The sequence below is a fragment of the Lissotriton vulgaris genome, chromosome 4_1, assembly GCF_964263255.1.
Source record: "Lissotriton vulgaris chromosome 4_1, aLisVul1.2, whole genome shotgun sequence".
NCBI classification, from domain to species: Eukaryota; Metazoa; Chordata; class Amphibia; order Caudata; family Salamandridae; genus Lissotriton; species Lissotriton vulgaris.
This window is the reverse complement of record NC_141691.1, coordinates 731528425-731554113: the sequence shown is the minus strand read 5'-3', so window position 1 is coordinate 731554113 and position 25689 is coordinate 731528425. Positions and strand designations below refer to the sequence as shown.

General features: G+C 48.8%; 1 long non-coding RNA gene across 1 annotated transcript in view; it reads left to right on the top strand.

Annotated features, from left to right (window-relative positions):
• The window catches only part of LOC147722504 (uncharacterized), a 68835-nt gene that overhangs the window by 31673 nt on the left and 11473 nt on the right, over window positions 1–25689 (top strand). The window contains exon 2 of the long non-coding RNA XR_015310032.1: window positions 4984–5114. This is a non-coding gene — a long non-coding RNA (uncharacterized LOC147722504). The remainder of the gene's footprint in view (window positions 1–4983; window positions 5115–25689) is intronic.

Here is a 25689-nt window from a genome sequence, read left to right as displayed (position 1 = left end):
AACTCTTGATATCCATCGTCGCCAAAATATCTGTGCTAGAGCTCTCCTAATATGGCCCTCAAAGTTGGCAGTGTAGTGTTGCACATGAATCATGAGCAACCCATGTTTTTTCCTTTATTCCATTTGAAGCTCCGCTGCTGACAGTCACAAGCTTTTTTGCTGTGCTCTTTGCAATTATTATTTCTGCAAGCTTATGAACATTTAGCCAAGCTTAGTTTCTCTGATTAAATCAGGTGCATGTATTTCGGCCCATTCCCTCTCTAAGGGGCATATTACCAAGCAATAGCGATAATTATAGCTATTGCTTGGTTAGAGACAAAAATTTACCGCAAATAAACCTTGGTATTACCAAGGTTTAACGCAAATGCGGTAAAAATCGCCGCAAAGCCTGAATATATCGCTGAAAAGTCAGCGATATTCATGCATTAGCGAGCTAATGCTCTTAGCCATGTTATCCACCTCCCATTGGATAACATGGCTAAGAACTGCTCAGGGCAGGTGTTAGCTTTTGGAGATATTCCCGCTTAGCGCGAATATCTCCAAAAGTTGGTAATAGGAGATAGCGATGTTAGCGACTGTTTTCAGTCTCTAACATCTTGGCACGCCCACTTTGCATCTCATTAGTGATAAATATCACTGACATGCAAAGTGGGGCCCAAGATGGTCGCTATCTCCTACTAGCTGTCGCTAACTGGTGTTAGCGGCAGCTAGGTAATAGGGAGATAATTTTATCTCCGCTTTCTTGGCTTTTAAAGCCAAAAAAGCGGAGATAAACCCCCTTGATAATATGCCCCTAACTTTCTTTGACCTTGTGTAATCTCTGTGCTAAATAATTAGTGCTTCTTATGTTCAGCCTCGGAAACTATGTTTATTGACGTGAACAGCTGGATAGAGGTGTGGCGCAGCGGCCAGGGTGTCTGACTCCGGACCACAGGGTTCACAGTTCGATCCCCAGTGGCAGGTTTGCCCAGCACCATGTGACTCTGGGCAGTAGCTCGCTTAAACTTCCCGACGGCCCCCAGCGCTGGGACACCTCCGTCGTGCAGCATCAGGGGGTCAAGGTCTCTGATGAGCTTCTTAATCATTGCCCCATTAAGCCTGTATTTGGAGTAGATCTCCTCTTCAGTCTGTCCCAGTAGTGTTATCCGCAGCCGGAAGATGCGCTTATGGATCCTGCGTCAGTTCTGGGCTGCAGCCTGGAGCCTCAGCAGCCTTGCCACGATGTAGAGACCTGCCATTGTGACTTGGCTCATGCTCCTACTGAGTCTCCTTAAGTGTGTTTGATTTAGCCAACACCTGTTTGTTGTTTGCAACATTTTTTTTGTTGCCAATTTGACTTCATGGTTACCACCTGGTTTAGCTTCTCCTTAAATTGCGACTCGTATTTTGCGAATTATGGTATTTTCGCTATGTGCGATTGCTGATGAATGTGGATTTCAATTTCTTAGCGATTTTCCTATTTGTTTGCCAATTCGTAATTGATTTCGCTAAATATGTGGGAAATCGCTTTTAAGGAATCGCAAGGGGGGTTTCAACGGGTTTAGCGATTAGTTGTTTAGCGAATTCGCAATTTGCTGCTTTTCTACTTGATGCATTGCGGAAGAGGAAATTGCTATCACAATCGCTGTTTCGCAGCAATTGCAATCGCAACTTCGCTTGATGCATCTATGCCTAAGTCACCTAAGTCAAAATATTCATATTTTCACATACGCCTAGTCTTTCTTTTTCTGTTTCTTAATGGATCAGTTTTGCATTATAGGATACTTTGGTTCAATTGATATGTACCACATTGATTGCATCTAGATGCCATCCACTGGGGATTCAAAACTTATTTAATTTATTCACATCTACAGTAAATTATTCCCTTGTTGGTCATTTACATTACCTTTGTATAATAACCAAACTCACAAGGGGTTATTGTGTTTTCTTTTTATTGAGAATGTAAGGGATTCGCTACACTGTATTTGTGACTGTCATTTAACCCCGCCCGTGCTCATGATGAGCTGATCTCGTCATGAGGCACGGTTGTGCTGTGCTTATGACGAGCTGAGCTCGTCATGACCCGCGTGGCGCTAACACGCGGGGATAATTCCCCTGCTGTGCTGAACGTTTCTACGAAAACGGGTGTAGTCATGACAAGCACAGCTCGTCATGAGCACAGCGCCACCGTGCAGCATGATGAGCTGAGCTTGTCACAAGCACTGCGGTGCCGCGGGCGCCCCCCTACCGCCAGCGCCGCGGGGGAATTAGCCCTGCGGCGAGGGGGTTAATATCAGGACCAGACTGACTCATGCGGGAAACAGGTGTTTTCCCGCGTAGCTGGAAGGGTGGGGGCCAGTTTTACAGCAGTGGGGGCTGTTTTTTTTGTTAATGGGGTCCGGTTTTGCAGAGGTGCTGCAATATCATCCTCCAGTAACAAAAGCAGCAGTGCTTCACACTTGCACCCCGCTTCCAAAACACCTCCCTATACTCCCCAAGGAGGGTTGTGGGGAGGGGGGACCAGGGCCAGACTGACTACCGGGCAGTTTGGAATGCTGCCGAGCTGGGGGTTGATTTAATTGCAGTGGGGGCTGATTTTGTTCATGGAGACCTGCGTGTGCTTCGAAATAATGAAAGCAAAACGAATTTCGTTTAGTACACGCAGGTCCCCATCAACGAAATCAGTCCCCAGCTCAGCAGCATTCCAAACTGCCCGGTAGCCAGTCCGGCCCTGGGGGGGACTGATCCTACAAAATTGCCAGGGCTGCTTTGGGTTCCCAGTTCGGCACTTTTTACTAACCAGCTGTTGGCAGGGGGCCCTTTTTCATTGCCTGCCTGGAGGCCAGTGGCATACTTGCTAGGCCCCTTACAATGGCACTATGCCAATGGGTACGAGATATAACTGCTAGTGAGCCCAAGATGCACTCCTCTGCAGCAGATATGATTTGACAAATCTTTTCTGCTATTTATGCCTTATAATCAGTGCCACCACGGCTCCAGTCTGATCTGTTTTCTCTTTCATCCTCAGAGAGAAACTGAATGCTGAGTCACAACACTCAAGCTATGGCTCCATTCCAATGTGTAAACAGTCTGCAGCGAACATGCTGCCCTTTGCATGGCTCTGTCTAGAGCAGATGGAATTGAAGATTTTTTTTCTCGGATGAGTGATGACGTGTGTACAAAGCAGAGTTTTTCCCCTTGATGTCTTTCCCTTGTGTCCTAGAATTCTTTTTGTTCTTTTAGACTGATAAAACATTGACTAGGGATATTGCAGAAGCTTGTGTGTCCCAGATTCCAAGTTCAGAATTGTCTGTCACAGTGTTGCAATTCTCCATGGCAGCAGGTCCGTCACGAAGTCAGCAGGGAGGCATACGCCCAGGCCCCCCTGCTGTTCAGGGCACCACTGTCCTTCAGAAACATTTATTTGTAGCTTTTTATTTGCATGTAAGCCTGCCCTGTTGATTTAATAATGAGGCAGCGTGCGGTGCTAGACTGCTAAATGAGGCCAGGTGTCATGTTTTCTCTATCTCTTAAGACATTTGTTTTCAATATTTAGGCCCCGATTACAAGTTGACCGGTAACGGAATTCATGTCTGGAGTTATGTTCTATCAAACCTTAAGTAGGTTCTTGTTCCAGCACCCGGATTTACCAGATGCTATACGTCAGACACAACTTTTCTGTCTCGAAATTGCAGCTCGGTCTGTTTTGCAGCATCTGCCCAACCCTCAGCAACAGCACGAGGGACTGGGGGGGGGGGGGGGGGGGGGGGGATGTAATGATCCTCCTGCCAGGCGACAGTCTCCCTTTCCCTTCCCCTTTCCCAGCCTTTTCAAACCTCCCCTCACCCCATGCCTCACACTAGAACCTCCGCTCACATTTAGTACCTGCTCAGAGCAGGTGTTAAATGCAAAAGTGAATCCACCTGGGATAGGAATGTAAGGTTCTCACCTGTGTACTTTTCCTCAGGAGCAACCGGAACGCCCGCAGCTAATTCCCAACCTCACCTCTCGAGCTAAGAAGCCAACAGAGTCAAAGTCTACATAGCCCGATGGGGAAGAAGCAGGGCTCGGGTATGGGAACCACGCGGGTGGATGGCGTACCCCCACTTATTTTACCGGCAGCTCGATAACTGGAGCAAATGGAGCCACACATTCACTCTTTGGCCTCTCTGGGGCGAGATCGCAGCCCATTCAGAATGCTGCTCACGGGCTGGCTTCTCTGATGCAATCGCTTCTAGGGAGTGAACTTCCTGTTGTGATGCCAGCACCCCCCTTTTTTTAGGACTTGTGCCCTGGGAAGAAGGGATGGGAAGAGAAAAAACATACGTCCTTCGCAAACTGCTCTGAGGTGCAACTGTCTGCTCAGGGCTGGACTGGTTCTTCCTACGAAAGAGAAAAGAAAAATGAATGGGAGGCTAGTGTCTAGTGCAAAATGAAATGTATCATGATTTTGCAGTGATTATATACTTTAATTCTCCCCTCTCTCACATAATGGTACATATGTAAGCTGGCTTACTGGTATTTGCATGTGCTCTGCTAGAAAGTAGAACACATTTGTAGAACTAAAAGACTGTGACATCTATCTGTTAAATTGTTAATTCCTTTTGAACTGCCTTACTTGTCCTAGAATTATTAGTGAAGCAACAAAATAGATACCGAATGCTGATATTGATTACTACTTCAAAGTAAGAATCTCAGTTCCTGCATGAAGTCTCATAAATGAAAAAATAAAAATACAACAAAAATACAGGCCCTTTATGCAAACAAAGAAAGAATTCTGCTTAAAAACAGATGTAATCCAAGCACATTAAACAATGTTCTGTTTGTTTGCTTTTATAGGTTTTGTAGGATCATTACATACATAGCAGTCTTTGTATCAAGAAGGAGAATGCCATCATTAAATAAGTATTCCAGTATTTACCATTAATTTGCAGCGAAGAGCTCGTTACCCATAACTTGTAGATTCACAATGCCTTAAATGACTTCTTTATCTCTTTTCCATAGGTTTCACCAACTACGAAATTACGGAGAGCATAGCGATCTGCCAGGAAAGGGAAAGGAGCGCGAACGGCAGAGAAGCCCGACGAAGATGCCGCACATGTCTAGGACAGAGTGGAAAAACATGGAAGTGTAAGGTAAGTTGTTCCGTCGGCAGGTACCTGCAGGCATGAACCGCTAGAACGCAAAAAAGGTTCCTGCCATCACAGCCCGTTTTTGCGACTGGTTGCTCCCCTTGGAAATCTTGACAATTTTCATGGGAGACAAGAATTGAGATACTCCTTTCTGCACTTTATATGGCTTCTTGATAGATGCCCAATCATCAACATACAATACACGTTTTTAATATTGTTCTTATTGTCAAAAAGTTCCTTAGAAGCTCTCAGTCGTGCCAGTACAGAACTTGAGTACCTTCTCATCAATCTCAGAGGAAAACTTAGACCCTCAGGTTGGTGTAACAGAATACGTCCATAGTTTTTGCCTTAGAAATTCCACCACAGTCAGGTCACTAGCCAATGTGGTTTGGAGAACCTGTTAACTTTCTCCACTAAACCATTTGAAATGGGAGAGTATAAGGCTACACGTAAATGAGTAATTTGAGTAACATCAATTAATTGTTTCATGGAATTAGAAGTAAAATGTATCTCATTATCGGTGACAAGGATTGAAGGGATACCTTCCACTTGAAACAGCTTCTTAAGAAACTTAATCACAAAAGAAGTTGTGGGAGATGCAGTAAAATCAAAATATACCCACTATGAAAAATAATCCACTAATACTAACAGAAACCTTTTTTCTGATGGCAAAGTGTCAAAAGGCCCTGCAAAATCCAAAGCAACCTTATCCCAAGGATTTTCAGAAAATAGAACAACATGTAAAAGTGACTCAAATGTTTTTTCAATGCTTATCCGAATGAAGATTTGTGCTACATATATTTATAAGACTGACTGGCTCCATAGAAGGCCACCAGTAGTATTGCTTCAAGTTCTAGCATGTGACACTAATGCCCAAATGGCCCTCGTGAGCAAACTCTATTATTGAAGTGTGAATGTGAACATGGGGCTAATATTTGTATGTAAATTTTGTTTAATTTATCTTTCTCAATAGTTCTTCTTGTAGGCTGAAACATTGTAGGCATGTAATCAGGAATCAACAAGATAATTTAGAAAGATAATGAATATTCACCTTTCTCACCAGGAAACAACAGAGGCCTTCTGTAGTGGAGCCACAATGGGTCCTCTTTTTTGCAGCTGATGTATTGAACCAGTTATTCCGTTACTGAGATCTTTCCGTAAATCGGGTAGTGTTTAAGTGTCCAAGTGTGATTGCACAATGAGAATCATAGCCTAGTCAGATTTTGAGTCTTGCACTAGTTATGAGAGATTTTTAGCTGTATACTCATTGCCTATGTTTAGTTTGGAGTCTTTATATCTGTGGGATGCATGTTGATTATGCTGTTTACACTTCACTCAAAGTATCCTCATTATGGACCTCTCTTGGAAGAACCCAAAGGAGATTCGTTATGTACTAAATATGTCTGGCTCCTCTGTATGAAACTGATAACCATTCACGTTGTCTTCTACAAACTGTAATGTCTGACTTTGGAGCCAACTGCCTATCCTCTGAAACTTATTTGAGTAGAGGGGAGTGCATCTGTATGCAAATAACTCAAACTGACAGCTGAAATTGCATGGGAGGGCATGATTTAGAGACAGCTGAAATCTGATTAGAGGAGCAGTATGCCCTGACAAATTCTGTATCTGTTGTAATCAGGACCAGGATGAGCTATCCCAGGGCACTAACCAAGAAAAAAGTAGGAAGATATAAAAACGGATGGCCATAGTGGTAAAATGGCCAATATAATAGAAAGAGCCCGCAGACCACAAGATGATGCTTGTGGAGGGACTACTTTGCCACTGAGAGACATAACACAGTCTTGTGCAAAATAATTACACTTACAACCTTGAATAATGTGGTATATGGCAGAAAATTGTAGAAATCAGAGAGTGCGCCTGGTTGTTCAACTTAAGTTGGAAGTTATGGTGTGTTCCCCCCAAAGAGAGCACTAGATGTGACCCGCAGAGGTCCAATGTCAAGAACAATTGAAAAGTATGGCCAACCACATGAACGACACACTCAGTACTACCTGGCAGCTCTAGGGAGCAAGTAACCATTTTAAGTGCATTAAGATTATTCACTACATGTGTCAAGAACTTAAATTCACCTGTGAATCTCTAACAATAAACTCATTTATCAGAGGCAGCATACAAGTGAGTCTAGTTAAAATTAAAGGGTGAAACGTCTTTTCAGCCATTGAAATGTGAGTCATACTTTGCACTGTAAAGCCTAGCTTAACCTGGGAAACTCCTTTTCCAAACACTCAAGGCAGAAGGTGTTTGTGTGAGCGAAGATAGGAGAGGACGGCTTAGATCTTCCAGATCTGATCTCTTTTACAAACTCGATGGAGCCATGGGGAACCTTTGCAAAATGCGAATGTCATGGAAGTCTGAAATGAGACGTGGGACCATCCCTATGTTCCCTCTAGCATTTGAAACAGTATAGAATCATCATCTGGATGGCTTTATGGTTTTCAATAAAGGGTCTGAAGCTACCCAATACCCCATTACCGGCTGCTAATATTGTTTATCTGCTTTTCTATGTGCTTTGTTTCTGACCAATATGCTTTCTTGTTGGTGCTACTGTATAGATAGAAAATTGACTAATGTAACAAATCTTTGATTTTATAAGAAAACATATTCCCATCCTTTTTTCTTGCTGGACCTGGGATTTGATATGTGGTGTGGTACACAAATTTCCATGAAAATATTTTTCCGCTTTTTGGTGATTCAATAAATTGAAGATTCACGCATATTGGGTCATCACACTGCTATTTTCCAATTTGACTTTGTCCAAAATGTTGAAGTCCACTTACTCTAGAGGACTTTTTCTTGAATCATAACTTACAATTAGTTTAGAAATCATACAAAAAAAGAAATTCCCGAAGTACCTTTAACTTGCAAATTATGTTTAGGCTATGATTCTATCCCTCAAAACAATCAATCAACAGAAATCGCTCCTCATAAAATGGTGTGTGTACATTCAGTATCCTGACTCATAACATATTATGGGTTTATGATTTATTGTAATGCACCAAAAACAGAAATTGAAATGGCAGGAGTACTTATGGGGGCTTATTTATGAGAACTCTGTGTCACCTTTACACCATGTGAAGTGGAACGTGTGACCCAGGGATCTCAATCTGATTTATTAAGCCACGGAAAGCCACCCTGTGTAGCTTTGAGGTGCCTCATAAATTTTGAGTATTGCAACCCAGCACAAATCGCTGTGTCACCTTACTCTGCGCCCAGGAAGCATTCCATGGGCATAGTGATGGGGTTTCCCACGCGACACGAATGGATTTTGACACTGCCCCAGATTAACAAAATCATGCAAATTTAGGAAAGCACCAAATCTATATGCGTGCCAATGTGAGGCGTAACAAGGAGAAATATGTTTATTTCTCCATATTTTTTCCTCTTTCTCACATTGAAAGAGGAAAACGCCTCTTAGGATTGTTTTTGTGCAGGAAGGTGTCCCTTTGTGCAGAAAAACAATCCTGCATGCAACAGAGGCACCCTTGCACCATAGTGCAAGGGTGCCTACGTTGGTACCAGGCTGTTCAAACGGCATCAGCAGAGTGAGAAAGGACAGGACTGCACTGTATTACATTATTGCAGTGCATTCCTGCCCTTTCACTGTGGCGTATGGTAGTGCAGCAAGGTTCACCTAGCTGACCTACCCTACGCCAAAATTCCATAATGAGGGCCATAGTGTATTGTTGCCACTAAAGGGTGGAGGTAGTGTCTGCTCCAGTAAAATGGTCCTAGGGATGCAAATACAACACATACATTACTGGAACACATGGGTAAGCTATTACTAACCTCTCCTGTGAGGTGACAGTTCAACGAATGAAAACAATCTGGTCGTGTCCCAGTATTGGAAAATGTTGGTAGGAAATTGTTACATAGAACCTCAATTACATTTAGGATGAAATGTTAAAGCGTGCAATGCTTTCATTTTTTTAAATATTTCTTTTTATTAACAATAGGAATCAACAGCACAAGGCACATCGCAGTACATTCTCTTTTCTCGTCATAACATAGTTCTTTCCCATGTATTAGTGCACAATATCGTAACAGTAGGTAACTAGCATCATGTCTACAGTTATTCATCTTGAGCTGATACCAATGGCAGGACACAGATGTTCCCTCTATATTCATTCCAGTTGTTCCAGATGCTGCACCATTTTTTGGGACATCCCCTAGCCACATATAAATACTTGCACGGAACATGCACCAATCCATATCCCTCTTCCAGATGGAGACTGTGGGTGCCTGCGCTGCCCCCCATTTCTGAGCAATGTTGCGTTTCGCTAACATCAATCCCAGTGTAACCCAGGTGACACGTGTGTTGTTCAGGTCAGTGGGCTCCCACAGCTTCAGGAGACATCTTTTGGCCTCCAGAGGGACCTCATGTGCTAACACCTCACCCATTACCTCATGTATCTTCTTCCAATACCTCTGTACATGCTCGCATTCCCATAATATATGGAGGAAGGTGCCTTCACCTCCACATCCCCTTCTACATTTATCATCTTCTGCTCTTCCCATTTGCACCAAACATGGCCCCTTGATGTAGATCCGGTGCAGGATTTTAAGTTGCACCAGCCTCAGCCTTGATGCAATGACCACCTCCTGTGGTGAAGTTATTGCTATTGCCCAATCTTTATCATCAAGTATTATGCCATCTCTTTCACCTTTTTTCCCATAGTTTCAGAAGGGGTTCACCATAGTGATTCACTAATTTTTTGTAGGTGAATGAAATAGCCTTCGTTGGTAAGTATCCATCCCGGAGTCTGTCCTCAAGGGGTGAGGAATCGGGGGGGGGGGGTCTCTACCTTCTGGAGACATGATTGCAAAGCGTGCCGAACCTGGAGATATCTCAAATATTCTGTGGAAGACAAATCATATTCCTGTTGCAGGGTTGGAAATTACTTGACCTCACCCTTCACCCATAGGTCACCAATTTTTGAAATATCTATGAGGTCCCACTTGTCTAAACCTTTAGATGACCACAGATTCCCAAGCAACTCCGAATCCCATAATGGAGTAGCCAGATTTACCTTATGGCCCCACCCCAGACTTCTGTTAGCCGCCTGCCAAACTTGCACTGAGTGTTTGGTTGGTCCCGTCAGGTGGCGTTTTCCGGCTCTTGAGTAGAGCGCTCGGTTGTAATTCCCTCCAGATAGTAACCAGCGATCTATCGCGTAGCCCGGGTTAATCATATCCCCGTCTGTACGTGCCATGATTAATGGCCATTAGATGAGCTGCCCAGTAATATTTTTTAAGGTCAGAGAGGGCAATACCCCCATCGTACCAGGTAAGATTCAATTTAGGGAGTGCTATACGTGGCTTCCCATTCTAGTGCAAGCTTTGTTGTAGGCTCTCGATTTCTTTGGAGTAACTCGCAGGGACCAAATCTAGTGAATTTTGCAGGGTGTAGAGGAACCGGGGTAAGGACATTATTTTGAATAAGGATGTTCTGCCCAGCAAAGAGAGCGGAAGCATCTTCCAACGCTCCGAGTCTCTCTTCAATCTCTGCCGCAGAGGGAGTAAATTATAAGCGAATCTACTTGCGGGGTCAGCTGTGATATAAATGCCTAGGTATTTGAAGCCCAGTGTGTTGATCTGTATCGGGCAATTCCTGGGAAGGCCAGTGAGGGGTCCCTTTAGGACGTATAACACTGATTTGACCCAATTAATGGAATACCCTGAGTACCTACCAAAGATGGTGAAAATGTCCAGTACAGCTGTGAGTGAGGCCTTTGGGGAAGTTAGGAACAATAGTATGTTGTCTGCATACAATGAGATGCGGTCCTCCCACGAATCGCCCCATTTAAAAACTCGTATCACCTGGTCCCTTCCCACCCAGGAGGCCAAGGATTCCAGGGCCAGGGCAAACAGGAGGGGAGAAAGTGGGCACCCCTGCCTGGTTCCCCTGCTGAGACTAAACACCTCCAACCTTTTCTTGTTTACGACTTTCTGGGCTAGTGGTTTCGAATAGAGGAGCTGCACCCACTGGATGAATTGGGGCCCAAATCTCATTTTCTTGAGAACCGCAAATAGATACGGCTATTCGAGCATATCGAATGCCATGGACGCGTCCAGAGATACCAATATCACCTCCTCCTGTATGGTTGTCGACCTCCCCGTTACCCAGTGTACTCTGCGTAAATTCAATGCGGTGTTGAGTTGGGGCATAAAGCCGTATTGGTCCGGGTGTACTAGATTATTAATTACCTTAACCAGTCTATTGGCGAGGAGTTTAGCCAAGATCTTAGGTTCAGCATTCAGTAGGAAGATTGGCCTGTAGGAGGAACGTTATGTTATGTTATGTTATGTTAAAGAAGCTTAGTACCGCGCACGTACACCAATTGGTTTCTTGGCACTCGGAGACCAGTGGAAGGACACAGGGAAATGAGTGCAGCTAGCCATGAGCAAGACGAAACAGATGAGTTTTCAAGAATTTACGGAAAGTAGAATAGTCAGGAGTGAGGCGGATAGAGAGAGGAAAGGAGTTCCAAGTGGACGGAGCAAGAAAAAAGAAACAGGCACCACCGTGCTTCTTGCTATTGAACCTAGGAATAATCAAAAGATTGTGAGCAGAGAATCTGAGGTGTCGGGAGGGAACATAGGGGTGCAAGCAAAGAGAAATAAAGACAGGAGCAGAGGCAAAGAGAGATTTGAAAATGGTGCATCCCAATTTAAAGATACAACGTTACGCAACCGGGAGCCAGTGTAGAGTTTTTAGCATCGGGGTGACGTGTTGGTGTTTGGGCTGCTGAAAAATTAATCTGGCTGCCTGGTTTTGCACCAGTTGGAGTTGGTGAAGATGGTATGCAGGGATCCCCACGTATAGACAGTTAGCATAGTCTAAACGTGAGGTGACCAGGGCCAGAATGACAAGAGTGAGAGCCTCTGGTGATAGGAACCTTCGGATCTTCCCGATTCTGCGAAGATGATAAAAGCAGGCCGAGGTGACAGCGTTGATGTGCGGCTGCATCGAAAGGTCACTAGAGATGGTAACACCTAGGCTATTCACAGAGTTGACTGGGCAGGGAGGGGGACCAAGGGCAGGGGGCCAGAAGTTGGAAGTCCAGGGATGTGGGAGCCCGCCAATCAAAACCAGCTCTGTCTTGCTAGGGTTGAGCTTCAGCTGGCTGAAGTTCATCCACTCATAGATGGTAAGCATTGTGGTTTGGAAATTGGAGCAGGAAAGAGGGGAGGGGTCGATGGGAAAAATAAGTTGCAGATCATCTGCGTAGTTGAAAGTGGTGACAGAGGAGTGACGGATAGAGACAAGGAGGGGCTGCATGTAAAGATTAAACAAAAGAGGGGACAAAGCAGAACCCTGGGGGACACCACAAGAGAGTGAAATTAGGGGAGTAGAGAAGGAAGACAGGTGAACCGATTGGGAGCGGAGTTGGAGAAAGGACACAATCCAAGACAGGGCCAGGCCCGAAATGGCAGCATTTCTGACATGGTCGACCGTGTCAAAAGCGGCTGAGAGATCTAGTAGCACTAGGGCCTGGGCCAGGTTCTTATCAGCCCCCCGTCTCAGCGTGTCCATGACCGCCACCACTACTGCCTCCGTGGAATGGGCCGGTCTAAAACCTGCCTGTTGATCATCGAGGAAGTGAGTTTCCTCGATGAAAGTGCTCAGGCAGCGGGTGACGTAGGTCTCCAGCTACAATCTTACCTTCCTTGTGAATTGTCACTAAAGTCGTTATCCTTTGATCAAGAGGCAGCTCCCCTTGTTCTTTACTCTCCTCAAACATTTTACACAACCGGGTGGCAAGAATGTCTGGTCTAAGTTTATATAATTTAATCGGCAGACCAATAATTCCCGATGCCTTCCCAGAGTTAAGCCCCCTGATTGCCTGTGCCACCTCATCCGTTGTGAGTGCCCCTTCCAGTTATTCCAATTCCGGCGCTGAGAGTCTTGGTAGTGTTATATCATGTAGGAGGTCCAATGAGTCATGTAGTGTGTAAGGGTTTTGTGAGGAATATATCTGTTCGAAGTGGGCAGCAAATGTATTTGCAATTTCTTGGGGGTCCGTGATCGTGCGTTCTGCCTTGTCTTTTAATTCAGACACCAATCTGCTTTCCAGCTTTCGATTGTCTAACCACGCAATCAATTTCTCAGCTTTATCCCCTTGATCATACATTCTACCTAGCGTCTCTCTTCCCAATTCCTTGACCCAGTTTGTCACTAAGGCTTTGTAGCTATTACTGTAGGACGTGTAGGGTCTCTGGGTTGGGTCCCTCTGCTATTTCCACTTCCAAGCGGAGGACCTCTGCCTCCTAGTCTTTCTCCTCCCTAACCTTTTCTTTCCTTACACCCACTATTTGGGAAAAGGCTTGGCCCCTGACTGCTGTCTTGAATGCTTCCCACAGTGTCCGATGAGAGCTCACCGACCCCAGATTGTTTTGGAAGTATTGATTGATCGCAGTTTGCAGTGCTTCACGAACTACTGGATTGCGGAGATGCCAAGGGTTGATGGGCGCTACCCTTCCCACTCTGTGTTGGCCCACCACAAATTGGGCTCACAAAGGGGAGTGATCGGATATACCCCTCGCCATGTGTCTAACTTCTCGTACATCTGCCAATTGGTCTGGGGGAACCAGTAAGCAGTCTATCCTTGATTGGCTGTTGTGAGCGCCCGAGTAGTAGGTGTATTGGGCGGTGTCACCATGTATCCTGCGACCCCAGAGCCCCCAGAAAGTCCGGTAGCCAGCGGTTAGAAGGGCAGAGCTCTCGTGGAGGGTTTCTATCTTTGGTGCCGTTGACAACCACATTCAGGTCTCCTCCCAATACTAGGGTTCCCTCAGGTACTGTCAGCAGAATGGAGCCCAGGGGGCATATTATCAAGGACAGGCAGTACATTATCGCCGCTTTTATCGGCAGGAAACTGCCAATAAAGCGGCGATAATGGCCTTGATAATATGCTCTATGAATTCCAATCGAAGCCCATGTTAGATGTGAACACATCTAGCATGGGCTTCGATTGAAATTCGCCTGTCCTTGATAATATGCCCCAAGTCTTTAGGTTTAAAGCATTTTATTAAAACATAAAAAACATGGGGAAGGGAAGTAGGAGGTCAAGTTTACATACAGTGCAAAAAGAGACATGTTGCAGCAATTCTGGTGGAAAGTGGGGAGGTCGGTAGTCCCGGAGGGGAAAAAAGGCATATGCCATAAGGCAATGAGGCAGTGCGAAAAACCCTCCAATAGTCCCCAACCTCCCAATCAGAGCTCAGCACGAGTAGCGTCCCGCAACACAGCGAAAACAACACAGTCCCTCTAAGCCCCCCGTCCCCAGAAAAGGAAAAAGAAGAAAACAATACCCCAACATCCCCGTCCAATAGCCCGTTGTAGAAACATTCACCCCAAGCCGCCTACCCCCAACCCCCAGTCCCCCTGATCCCATCCCTCTTAATCCGCTGGAGCCTCCGGCGGGGTCAGCCTAAGAAGGCGTAGGTACCTCGGACATGTGAGCTCGCGAAATTCCGTGGACAGCAGTGCCAAGAAAGGGTGCCAGAGCTCCTCGAACTGGTCTACATTTCCAGCCACAGTGAGCGACATCTTCTCCATACCCAGTACTTGCCAGAGTCTATGTAACCAGTCAGTGATAGAGGGGGCAGTGGGGGTGCGCCAGTGTACAAGGATATTTTGAACCGCTGAGCCTAGCGCAATAGCAATCTGCCTACCCCTGCGGGACTTCAGCGGGTACATCAAGTCGTTGGGAAGGCCTAGCAGGACGTATGCTGGGAAGCGCGGGAGTTCAACCTCAAAGTGCCTGTCCACCTCATCTAAGACCTCCTTCCAATAAGCAGACAGCACCGGGCACCCCCAGAGAATGTGCAATAGAGTACCCTCCTGTCCGCAGCCTCGCCAGCAACCCTTGTCGGTGAGTTTGTGCATCTCGTAGAGCCTCTCCGGGGTGTAATACCAGTAGGTGGACACCTTGGTAAAGGTCTCCGTCAGCCCAGTGTGATACGCAGAGTGCCTCGCCCGATATGCGATCTTGTCCCACTCCTTGTGGCTCAGGGTTCTGCCCAGCTCCCTGTGCCAGCGCTCTCTCCCCGGGTTGTGGTAATGAAACGGCGGGGGTTGGAGAAATTTATACAGATCGGTGATAAGCTTGGCATCCGAGGTCCGGGTCACCAGCCACCGCTCGTAAGGTGTGATTTGACGGGCTGCGACGTCGCGCACTTGGGGCTGGAGAGCCCAGTGACGGACCTGCATATAACGCAGTCTGTCCACCTCCGTCAGACCAAATTCCTGTCGGAGTTGTTGGAAAGGGAGCACGCCCTCTGGCCCGTAAATCTGAAAGAGCACCCTGCAACCCGCACTCACCCAGTGAGAAAAAGCTCCCGGTTCTAGGCCCGGAGTAAAGTCTGGGTTACCAACTATGGGTGTAAACGGTGATGGGAAAGTAGTTAGCTCGCGGAGCTCACAAACCGCATCCCACACTCGCAGTAGAACCTGGGTGACAAAGGAGGCGTAGAGATTAGCCGGGCGATGCGCTCGCCGCAGGAATGGAACCTCTTGAAGGGTGCGACCTGCAACCGCCTGATCTTGAAAGAGCCAGTGCTTGTCCGACTCCCACCTGCTCCATTCCACCAAATACCGGAGTTGCGCCGCTTGAAAATACTTCCGGAGGTCCGGAACACCGAGACCCCCCGCCTCCGGGGCAAGCGTGGAAAGGACCCGCTTCATCCGAGGCTTGCGGCCCTGCCACACGAAACGGGAGATGTCAGCCTGCGCTTGCTGTATCCAACCCACAGGGGGCTGGAGAGGTAGAGCGCGAAAAAGATACAAGATCTGAGGCAGTACCGTCATCTTCACCGCTGCGATACGGCCCAGCCACGAGAGCAGGCCCTTGCCCCATCGGCCGAGTTCCTCCTTAATCTTCTTGCTAAGGGAAGAATAGTTGGCTTTGACCATTTCAGGCAGCGAAGGTGCAAGCAGGATCCCCAGGTACGGCACCGTGGAAGAGGACCACTGCATAGGGAAAAGACGCTGGAGGTCTCGCCTGGTGTCCGCGGAGAGCGACACATCCAGGGCAGCCGATTTGGACATGTTCATTTTAAAGCTGGCCACGCGTGCAAAGGCGTTCAGTTCCTGGACACAAGCAGGGAGTGACCGCCTGGGGTCATCCAGGGTCAGCAGGACATCGTCCGCATATAGGCTAACAGTATGGGTATACTGACCCATCTTAACACCAATAGCGTCCAGATTGTCGCGAATCCTCTGGGCGAACGGCTCCATATAAAGGGCGAACAAGAGCGGTGAGAGGGGGCAGCCCTGTCTCGTACCACGCTCAATGGCAAAACTACTAGAGCTGTGTCCGTTGACTCGCACCGATGCGGACGGTCTCTTATAACAATTGAAGACCATGGTGCGGAACTTCTCGCCGATCCCCAGTTTCCCGAGAACCAGCTCAAGGTACGGCCAATGAACCCTATCAAAGGCCTTCTCCGCATCGACCGACAGTAACATCCGTTCCCCCGGGACGCGTGAGGCCTTTTCTAACACGTGCGTCACCCTCTTGGTGTTGTCGACTGTCTGCCTACCGGGCACAAAACCAGTCTGGTCCGCCTCCACCAGGCCCGGTAGGTGCAGTCCAAGTCTGGCCGCCAGGATCCCCGTGTAGAGCTTAAGGTCCACATTCAGAAGCGAAATAGGCCGATATGAACCGCACAGGGTCCGATCCTTCCCGGGCTTCGGAATAACCGACACCGTCGCGGAAAGAAGGTCCGGCGGGATAGCCCCCGGCTCAGAGAAGGAGTTGAACAGGCGAGCCAGGATAGGCGCCACAGTGGAGCAGAAGGTCTTGTAGAACAAGGCCGTGTAGCCATCCGGGCCCGGGGCCTTACCGTGCTTCAATCGTGCGATAGTGGAGATGACTTCCTCCACATGGATGTCCCTCTCCAGGTGGTCCGCCTGGGCGGGCTCCAGAGCCGGGAGGGTCATAGACTCCAGATAGGCCTCAGCTTCTCCTGGTGGGGAGGGTTCCGCGGCGTATAGCGCCTCGTAAAAGCTACGGAAGGAATCCGCCACGTCCGCGTCACCGAAAACCGGAACCCCATCTGCACCCACTAGCTCCTTCACCACATTGCGTTGCTGCGCAGCCCTGAGCCGATGGGCCAGGAGCTTACCGCATCTGTCCCCGCCCGTATAAAAGGCATGCTTCAGACGCAACGCTGCGTATTCCGCCCGATCTAGATCTAGCGCAGAGAGGAGTTTCCTCGCCGCTTTCAGCTGCCTCCAAACTCGAGGAGCCCCCGTTCGGCGGTGAACCTGCTCAAGTTCCCTGACTTGCGCCGTCAGTTCGTCCCTCTTACATTGCCGCTCTCTGTTCTCCGCTGAGGAAATGGAGATAAATTCCCCCCTGAGGACCGCCTTCAAGGCCGCCCACTGCGTCGCTAGAGACGTGTCGGAGTTGCTATTGTGGACCAGATACTCCTGAATGACCTCCCCCACTCGCTTCACCACCGACTTCTTATGTAGCAGCGTATCCCGAAGCCGCCACATCCCTCTGGAGGGGGGGGCTGCCGGCCAAGCAAAGACTCCGGACACCGGTGCATGATCGGACAGGGACAAAACCCCGATGTCTCCTGCCATGGCGGCCGAGCGAAGCGGTCCGCTCACCAAGAGGTAGTCCAACCGCGAATAAGTGCGGTGCGCGTGGGAGAAGTATGAATAGTCCCGATCGGTGGGGTGCATAGTGCGCCAGAGGTCATGCAGATCCATCTCTGCAATCCGGTCTTGCACCGCTCGGGAAAGCTCCCCCGTCTGCGGGAAGCGTTGGGCAGACCTATCCATAGCTGAGTCGAAGACCATATTTAGGTCTCCCCCCCAAGACTACATGGCGATCGGGCGAGGCAGTGACGTCCACCAACACTGATTCCAGGAAACGATCCTGGTGGTCATTCGGGCTGTAAACGGAGCCAACCGTGAAGGCGATACCCCCAAGCCGCATGCGATACACTAGGAGCCTCCCCTTCTGCTCGGCATATTTGTACAATACCTCGCCCCTGAAGGAGCTGGCTAAAAGAATGGCTACACCCGCAGTCTTGGTCGCCGCCGAAGAGAAGAATTGGGTGGGGAACTTGGCGGAGCGCAGCCTGTGACAATCTTTGGAAAGCAAATGAGTTTCCTGCAAAAGGCAAATGTCCGCTTGCGTCCCCTCTAGCAGGGAAAGGATCGCCCTACGCTTCACAGGGTTGTTCAGACCCTTAACATTAAGGGTCACCACCTTCAAGGACGGCATCGCTCCCAGGGGATCGAAGCGCTATGCAGCAAGCGAGGGATCAGTGGAGGGGGCGCGCGGGGCAGGAGCGCAGGGAAGGCCAGGACCGGCCTCACGTGTGCTTGGGCATTATCAGACGGGACCCCACCAACAACAAAACAACTCTTACGCCCTCCCAAAACCAACCCATGGCAACTAGCCAAAACCACAAACAAATAAAAACACCCCATTGTCTCAGTCCAGCCCGGACGGGCAAGTCTGTAGAAAACAATCAAGTGGACGTTCAGCCACTCAACTCCAACCGTTCCCTCCCAACCCCCAGCCCCAACCCAGCATCGTAGAAGCTAAGCATCTCTCCCCCCGGAGTGAAATCAGGCCGTCAAGGCCACGCCGATGGTGTCAGGCAAGTTCCTGGCCGCCGTTCTCAGGGCTTCCTCCATATCTGCCCTGATGGTAGGGGAATCAGGGCGACTCACAGTCGCTGACGATCTTCTCCTCGTCGATCTCCGCCGATTCCGTCTCTCCGAGCGCCTCCACGTGGGCGTCGCTCTGTCTTCCTCCGTGGCCGTGAGTCCCAACACCCCACAGATGTCCTGGAGGGAGCGCAGCTAGTGTAGCATTCCGTTCCATCGAAAGATGAGGCGGAAGGGGTGACCCCAGGAGTAGGGCGTCTCGTGCTCCCGCAGAAAGTCTGTAGCAATCCGGAAGGACCTGCGCTTCTGCAGCGTGATGGCGGACAGGTCTGATAGAGCGCCACAGGCCGCTCTCTGAAAGTGAAAGGCTGCTTCCTGCGGGCCTCCGCCATGATGCGCTCCTTCAAGGGGAAATCAGGCAGGAACGCCAGAATGTCCGGTGGGGGTGCTGAAGACTGGCGCTGTCGGCCCACTCTGTGCGCTCTGTCTATGCGGATCGGGAATTCTGCGTCCTCTCCCAGAATCTCCCGGAACAAGTCCTGTAGATAGGCCACCAGATCCATCCCCTCGTCCGCTGATGGGACACCCCGCACCCGGATGTTGTTCCGTCTGGACCTGTTCTCGAGGTCCTCAGAGTGGGCCTGGAGCTCGACACACTGCTCCCGGAGACGGAGAACGTCCTGCTGGAGATGGACTATCTCCTCGTCACGGCGCTGGGCCGCCGTTTCCACCGTGTCAACACGCTCACCAAGGCCCTCCACCTCCTTGCGCACTTCTCGCACCTCGCTGGCCACCTCCTTCTTTAGCGTTTGGAAGTCGTCCTTGAGGGAGCTAAATAAGTCCTCCATAAAGGACCTCGTGACCGGTGGTTCGCCTCCAGTTGCGTCTGCCGAGGCCCGGGAGGACCCCGGCGACGGCTGCGTCCTGTCCCTTAGCTGCTGGGCCCTGCTGAGCATGTCCGGCAGAGTGCGATCGCCCCTTCTCGAGCCTCCTCTCCCAGTCATCGTGGCCACTGCAATGGGCAAGGTTCAGGGCCGGCCGCTGTAGATGCGTTCAGTCGCCTGCGGGCACCAGATGTGAGACCCCGCCGAGGACAAGGGTGCTGCGTCACAAGCGACAAAATGGCAGCTCAGGCCGGGGCGAGACAATCGTTGTACCGACCAAGGTGGCAATCAGGGGGGCCAAAGTCAGGGCCTTTCAGAAGCGCACCCCTTGGGCGATCAGGACATGAGCCAATGCGAAAGTGGGCACCTGCCCGCCAAAGGCACAGGTGGAGGTCGCCAGCTCCAGCTCCTCAGGGAGAAGATGGCGGCAGGGCGGGGCCCAATAGAGCGGCCTGTGCTGGCGAGACCGTCGGCGACCCCCGGGGCTCAATAAGCAAGGAAAGTCCACAGCTAGTGTCTCACAGTTCCGCCAGTGGGTTCGCCCAGGTCGGCTGCCGTTTAGATGCCTCCGTCCCTCTTCGCCAGGTCCAGGGCCCACGCCGCGCCATGCACCGTTGTCGGTAGCGAGGGGCCAAAGTGCCAGCTAAGGTCCAGGGTCTGCTGCGCGTCGGTGGTACCGGTCACGTAGGCTTCGGCCGGGGAGTGCCGTTATTCTCCGGAGCACGTCGGGACCGAACACTCGGGATCACCAGCTTTCAGCACCAGGCCCAGCCGAGGCGCCTGGACAGCACTGCAATACGCTCCGCCTCCCAGGCTCTCCTCCGTGCTCCAAACTTTAAGCAAACTTTCGGGGTACTTCCCCCGGGGCGATAGGAGTCAAAGTGGTATCAATAGGTGCACCAGGAACTCCGACACATTCCTCTCACCCGCAAAGCAGCCGCAGGGGGAGGGAAGCGCTGAAATCGGGGCCGAGCTGAGCCGGGCCGGAGGAGCTATGGGAGGAAGCGTCCGCTCACCCCGCCATCTTGGCCACGCCCCCCGCCCCAAGTCTTTAAAGGCGGGTGCCTGGAGGCCCGGCGGTACATAGACCAACATGAGGGTCAACATATTTCCTTCCCATTGTCACGTGATGCTCGCGTATCTCCCCCGTGTACTCCCATGTGGATTTGAACATCATAGGAAAGGAGTTCCTAAATAGTGCCACAAGATTGTATCCCCACCTGTGGAGGGCTTTACAAGTGTTTCCCACCAGATGTGTCTCCTGCAATAGCACTACGTCGGGGACATGTATTCTGAAATACTGTAGCACTACTGTTCTCTTCACTTTGTCTCCCAGACCGTTAATGTTCCAGCTCATCAATTTAAACCCTTTGTCCAATTGCGTACTCATAGACAATTATGTGTCATCAATATGTCTGTGCTGCAGGACTACGATGGCTTGATGATTCCATAAAAACATATAACTGTGCATTAACCCCTCCCAACACCCCCCACCCTGCTCCCCTGCATTCTAAGCTCAGACCTGCCCATGCAGAGTGCCTGTCACCATAAAGTTGAACTAAGTGAAGAAAATTGGGGGTACACTCCCCTCCACCCTCCCCCACCCGCCCAATACACAATGTAAAGGAATACCCCTGAGTCGGTCTGCCCCATACTTGTATTCAATGTCACACGCCCCTCGTAGTCGGTTATTGAAAGTCTGTGCAAGCTGGGGGCACAACCAGAACCCAAAGACACAGGTCAAGTGACTGGGGTCCCCCATACCTCCTAGTCTCTCTGGGAGCTGTGATCTGTTGGTTCTCTCCACCCATCTAGCCACTCGGCAGCATCCTGCAGTGCCTCAAAGAATCTGGTCTTCCCCCCAGCATCCACCTGAAGACGAGCCAGGAACAACATGCATATTTAAGGCCTTTGTCACTTAATCTCTTTTTAACCCCCAAGAATGTCCTGCGCTGCCGGTGAGCCGCCTGAGTGAAGTCTGGAAAGAAGCGGATTTCCGAGTTCTCCATACGTATAGGTGGTGCTACCCTGCAAGATGATATCTCTATCCCGATAGTTCAAAAGTCTGGCCAGTATGGGACGAGGGGGGGCTCCTGGTGTTGGTCGCCTTCCCAGCACCCTGTGGGCTCTTTCGACAACAAAGATATTGGACTGGCCTTTAGGCTGAAGTTGGTTGGTGATCAGGCTTTCCACAAATACATTTGCTGCTTGTTCCTCTGACTTTAAGGCACTTCAAGAATACGAACCTCGATCTGCAATTGGTTAGTGTCTTCTACGAGGCTTGTCATGGTAACTTCGAGCTGTTTAACCTTCTCCCTGTTCGTGGCCAGATCTGCCCTAATTACCATGACCTCTGAGGAGATCGTGTCCATTCTCTGCTCCAGAAACGTGCAAATCTCACCAATGGCGTCCAGAACATCTTTCAAGGTATGTTCTGGGGCATCGACATCCGGTCCTCCGACAGACTTATCTTTTGGTGGGTGCTGTTCTTTCATGACCGCATTCGGGCAGGTGTACCTGTCCAGTTTGCTGTTTTGGGTGTTCTTAAGGCCCATCGAATTCGACATATCGGCAAGGTTAGTATGTGCCGCCGTACTGCGAGTCTGATATCCGCTCCCAGGCGTTTGTATGTCGCTTGCGGATTCCCAGGCTCTGGCAGACCGTGTCAGCAAGTCCCTCTCTGTCCAGTGAACCACTGCAGCACAGTCTAGGTCTTCTACAGAGGGTCGTTATAAGCTAGCAGATATTGCCGTCGGGCTCCCTGGGAACGATCAACCAATAACGGGACCAAGATGGCGGCTTACTCCAGCTTTTGTATAGGCCCCTTAGACGAGTACAACTCCTCACTGTTGCGTCCCCTCACCCGCTGGCTGTATCATGTTCTCCCGGGGGACGCCGGTGCTGTGGGACCCTTTCTTTGTTCCTACGAGTTCAACCTCTGGGGCCCCCTCCGTCAGCTCCATAACCTGTCACTTGTCTACCACCTCTCAACAATGTGCCTTCCACCCTGCCGTGGCGTTGAGGAGGGCCACTGCAATGACACCTTCTAGAGGGCTACTCAGGGCAGCAGTTACCCCAATATCATCTCCGCGTATGCTCAGCGAGCTGCAACTCCCGGCATTGGGGGGGCTTCGGCGCTCCCGGTGCTATGCTCACTTGTCTCCTAGAGCCCTATCCACACTGCCAGCTCTCGCGGCCTCCAGGATGTCATTGCCGCTACCCAAGTCATTATATGAAAGATCACTTGCTGGGCTCACCTCTCATCATGCGGCCGAGAACGGGATGGTGATGGGCCTTCCGTAGCCCACGTCCTCTGTAGACAAACGGCCCTCCGGTATTCCCTTCCGGTCCCGGACACAACAGCCAACCGTGCTGTTTCAGGTCAGGGGTGTATCGGAACTCCAGTGTTCATGACAGGGACTGTCTCCCACTTCCCTCGTCTGCGCAGCCGCTGCACCCCTCCGTGTTGCGGCAGTCCTGGGTCCTCGAGCACACCACCGGGAGCGCCACAGTGTGTAGACCGCCAGACGCAGCACCGATCCTGGGCACCCACTCACTCTAGGTCCCGGCTATCCTCAAGCAGCAGGCCGAAACTGGATGCGGCGAGTCTCAGGTTTTTCTGGTCCCAGCGCCCTGATCTTGGGCTCATTTCACTCCTCAGGGCTTCCGAAACACATTTACCACTTTGGGGCACGGATTGATTAGGTGGATGGATGCAGGAAGAAAGGGTTAGCCTCGGAGAGTTCTTAGCCTGCGCCATCTTACTTCGCCGCTTGGCCGCGCCCCCCAATGCTTTCATTTCTTGGTGTAAGTGGAGTAATAAACTTAAGGACTAGCAAAGGAAATAGTCTTATATGGACATAGCCTCAAATAGAGGAACTGTCATAACAAGAAATTACAAAAGAGACATTGAATACCAACCAGGGATGGATGGTCAACATAAATGACCACAGACCTTTGGCAAAGATTTGTGGGATTTAATATTGACAGTTGATCTAAAAGTTTATCAAGAATCAATATCTATCTTCTATAACTCTTACACTCAGTGGTCTTACAATTGTGTGGATGAAAAGGGGTCTGAGTACAGGGAGGGCAGGGAACAGGTGTATGATAAAGTCAACCATTTGAGGGAAATGTATGAACGAGCTAATCGGGGAGGTTGCATAAAAGCATAAAACTGCTTATGGCAATGAACTGCTGGGTTTATAACATGTTGGAACACATTGAAAATAAATTATAAATAATGTGGGTGATAGCTGGATTCACATTTTAGCATTGATGATTTGTTAATATCACTAATACAAAGCAGTTATTTTTTGTACCCTTTACCTAATAGTTGCTATGGTTGTGTTTTGACTTTGAGTAGCCCTTACGTTAATCACCCACCTATAAATATGAGGAAGAGACTGTAGGATTGTCTAGATTTCTACTGTTATTTCAAATTTGTGCTGGATAAATTTGGAGAGAATCGGAAAAGGGCTTGTATGATCCATGGCCAAGAATGTACCCTCTTCTATTCCAATATATTAAAAAATGCTACTGAAGACTCTCCTCATCTTTAAGTTTGCATTATCCAAACCTGAAACTTGCCTGCTAATGATTTAGGGGCCAATCGTTGAGTTAGGTGATAAGGAAATCTCTGATTTTTCACCAGTGTTTGGACCCCCACACTTTCCATATGTTGGAGGAAATTCCACCAACATATTCTTCTCCGAATATTGCACTTGTAGAAAGGATTTTCTATGACATCCAAATCTAAATCAGAACCTTAGAGGTCTATTCACAAAGGCATTTTGAAGTATATAAAGTAGTACTATTCTACATACTCTTAAATGTCTCTGAGTATTGCCCTCAAAGCAACTTATAAGGGAATATAAATGGAGTATTCAGGGAATATTCATATAGCCTTAATATAAGGGAGTGTCTATTTACCTGGCCAAATAGTTCAAAATCTATGCTATTTACCCAGCAATCTGCAAAATAGTACATATTCTCTGCTGTTAGCTGGCCAAACACTAAATAGTAGAGATGATGTACAATTTGACCAGCATCCGGAGAAATAGAGTAAAGGAGGTCTTTATTTAGCCTGCCATAAAGAAATTAGGGGCTACAGTCAATGGTAGTGTGGCAGCCATCTTGAAATGGGGATGCAACATGTGTGAGGCACTTTAAAGTAAGCACATAAACAAATGTACCATAGTGTATACAACGATAAATGCACAAATTAAGCTAAACTGTACATAGATGAAAAATCAGTAAAATACATTTTGAATAAAAGCATTTATGTCATTTAACCATTCAAATAAAACATGTAGAAATCAAACAGAACCTTCAGGATAGGGCACACAGATATTTTGCCCTTCAGTCAGGGAGTATTTGACTGTCAGCAAAGAATGTAGAGTCTGGTTTTAAAACCTGTTATATAAAAATTTTATTCACTCATGGCAATAAATTGCATTCTTTAAAGTTCATGATACTTCAAATCTTGCAACAAAGCAGCAGTCAACATGCAGCAGCTAAAGGGAATGCCAACAGATAGGTAGTATCTGGGCTCCAGAGGGAGGGACACCTAGGTAGTAGGTATTTGGTGTTTGGAGGAACAATGCTTTGGGGACACTTGCAGAGGTAAATTGAGTGAGACACTGTAATGGGGCATTTTTGGAATGGGGAAGTGAAATCAAGAGACAGGTAAGTAATGCATCCGAGTAATTCACATGAGGAGTTTACTCTACTGCCTGTGAAAAGCGCACTTTTTCATACTTTTCACCCAAGGTTATGGCATTTATTATTATTGGTCTCATGTTATGAGCAGCCCCTTCAGCCAAACTAACATTTTAGTCACCTGCCCAAAGCATCTTTGGAGTAATGTTTTTGATTTTTAACGTGTTAGGTAGTGTTTTAAGTGGGCACAGTCTGTCTCTACTAGGACCTCATTTATGTACTTGACAGTTGTATCTCAGCAAAGGGTATCTGAACCCAGTGAACAGAAGGACCAGAGGTAGAAGGAACAGAAGACCCTCACCCATAACTATGAGGT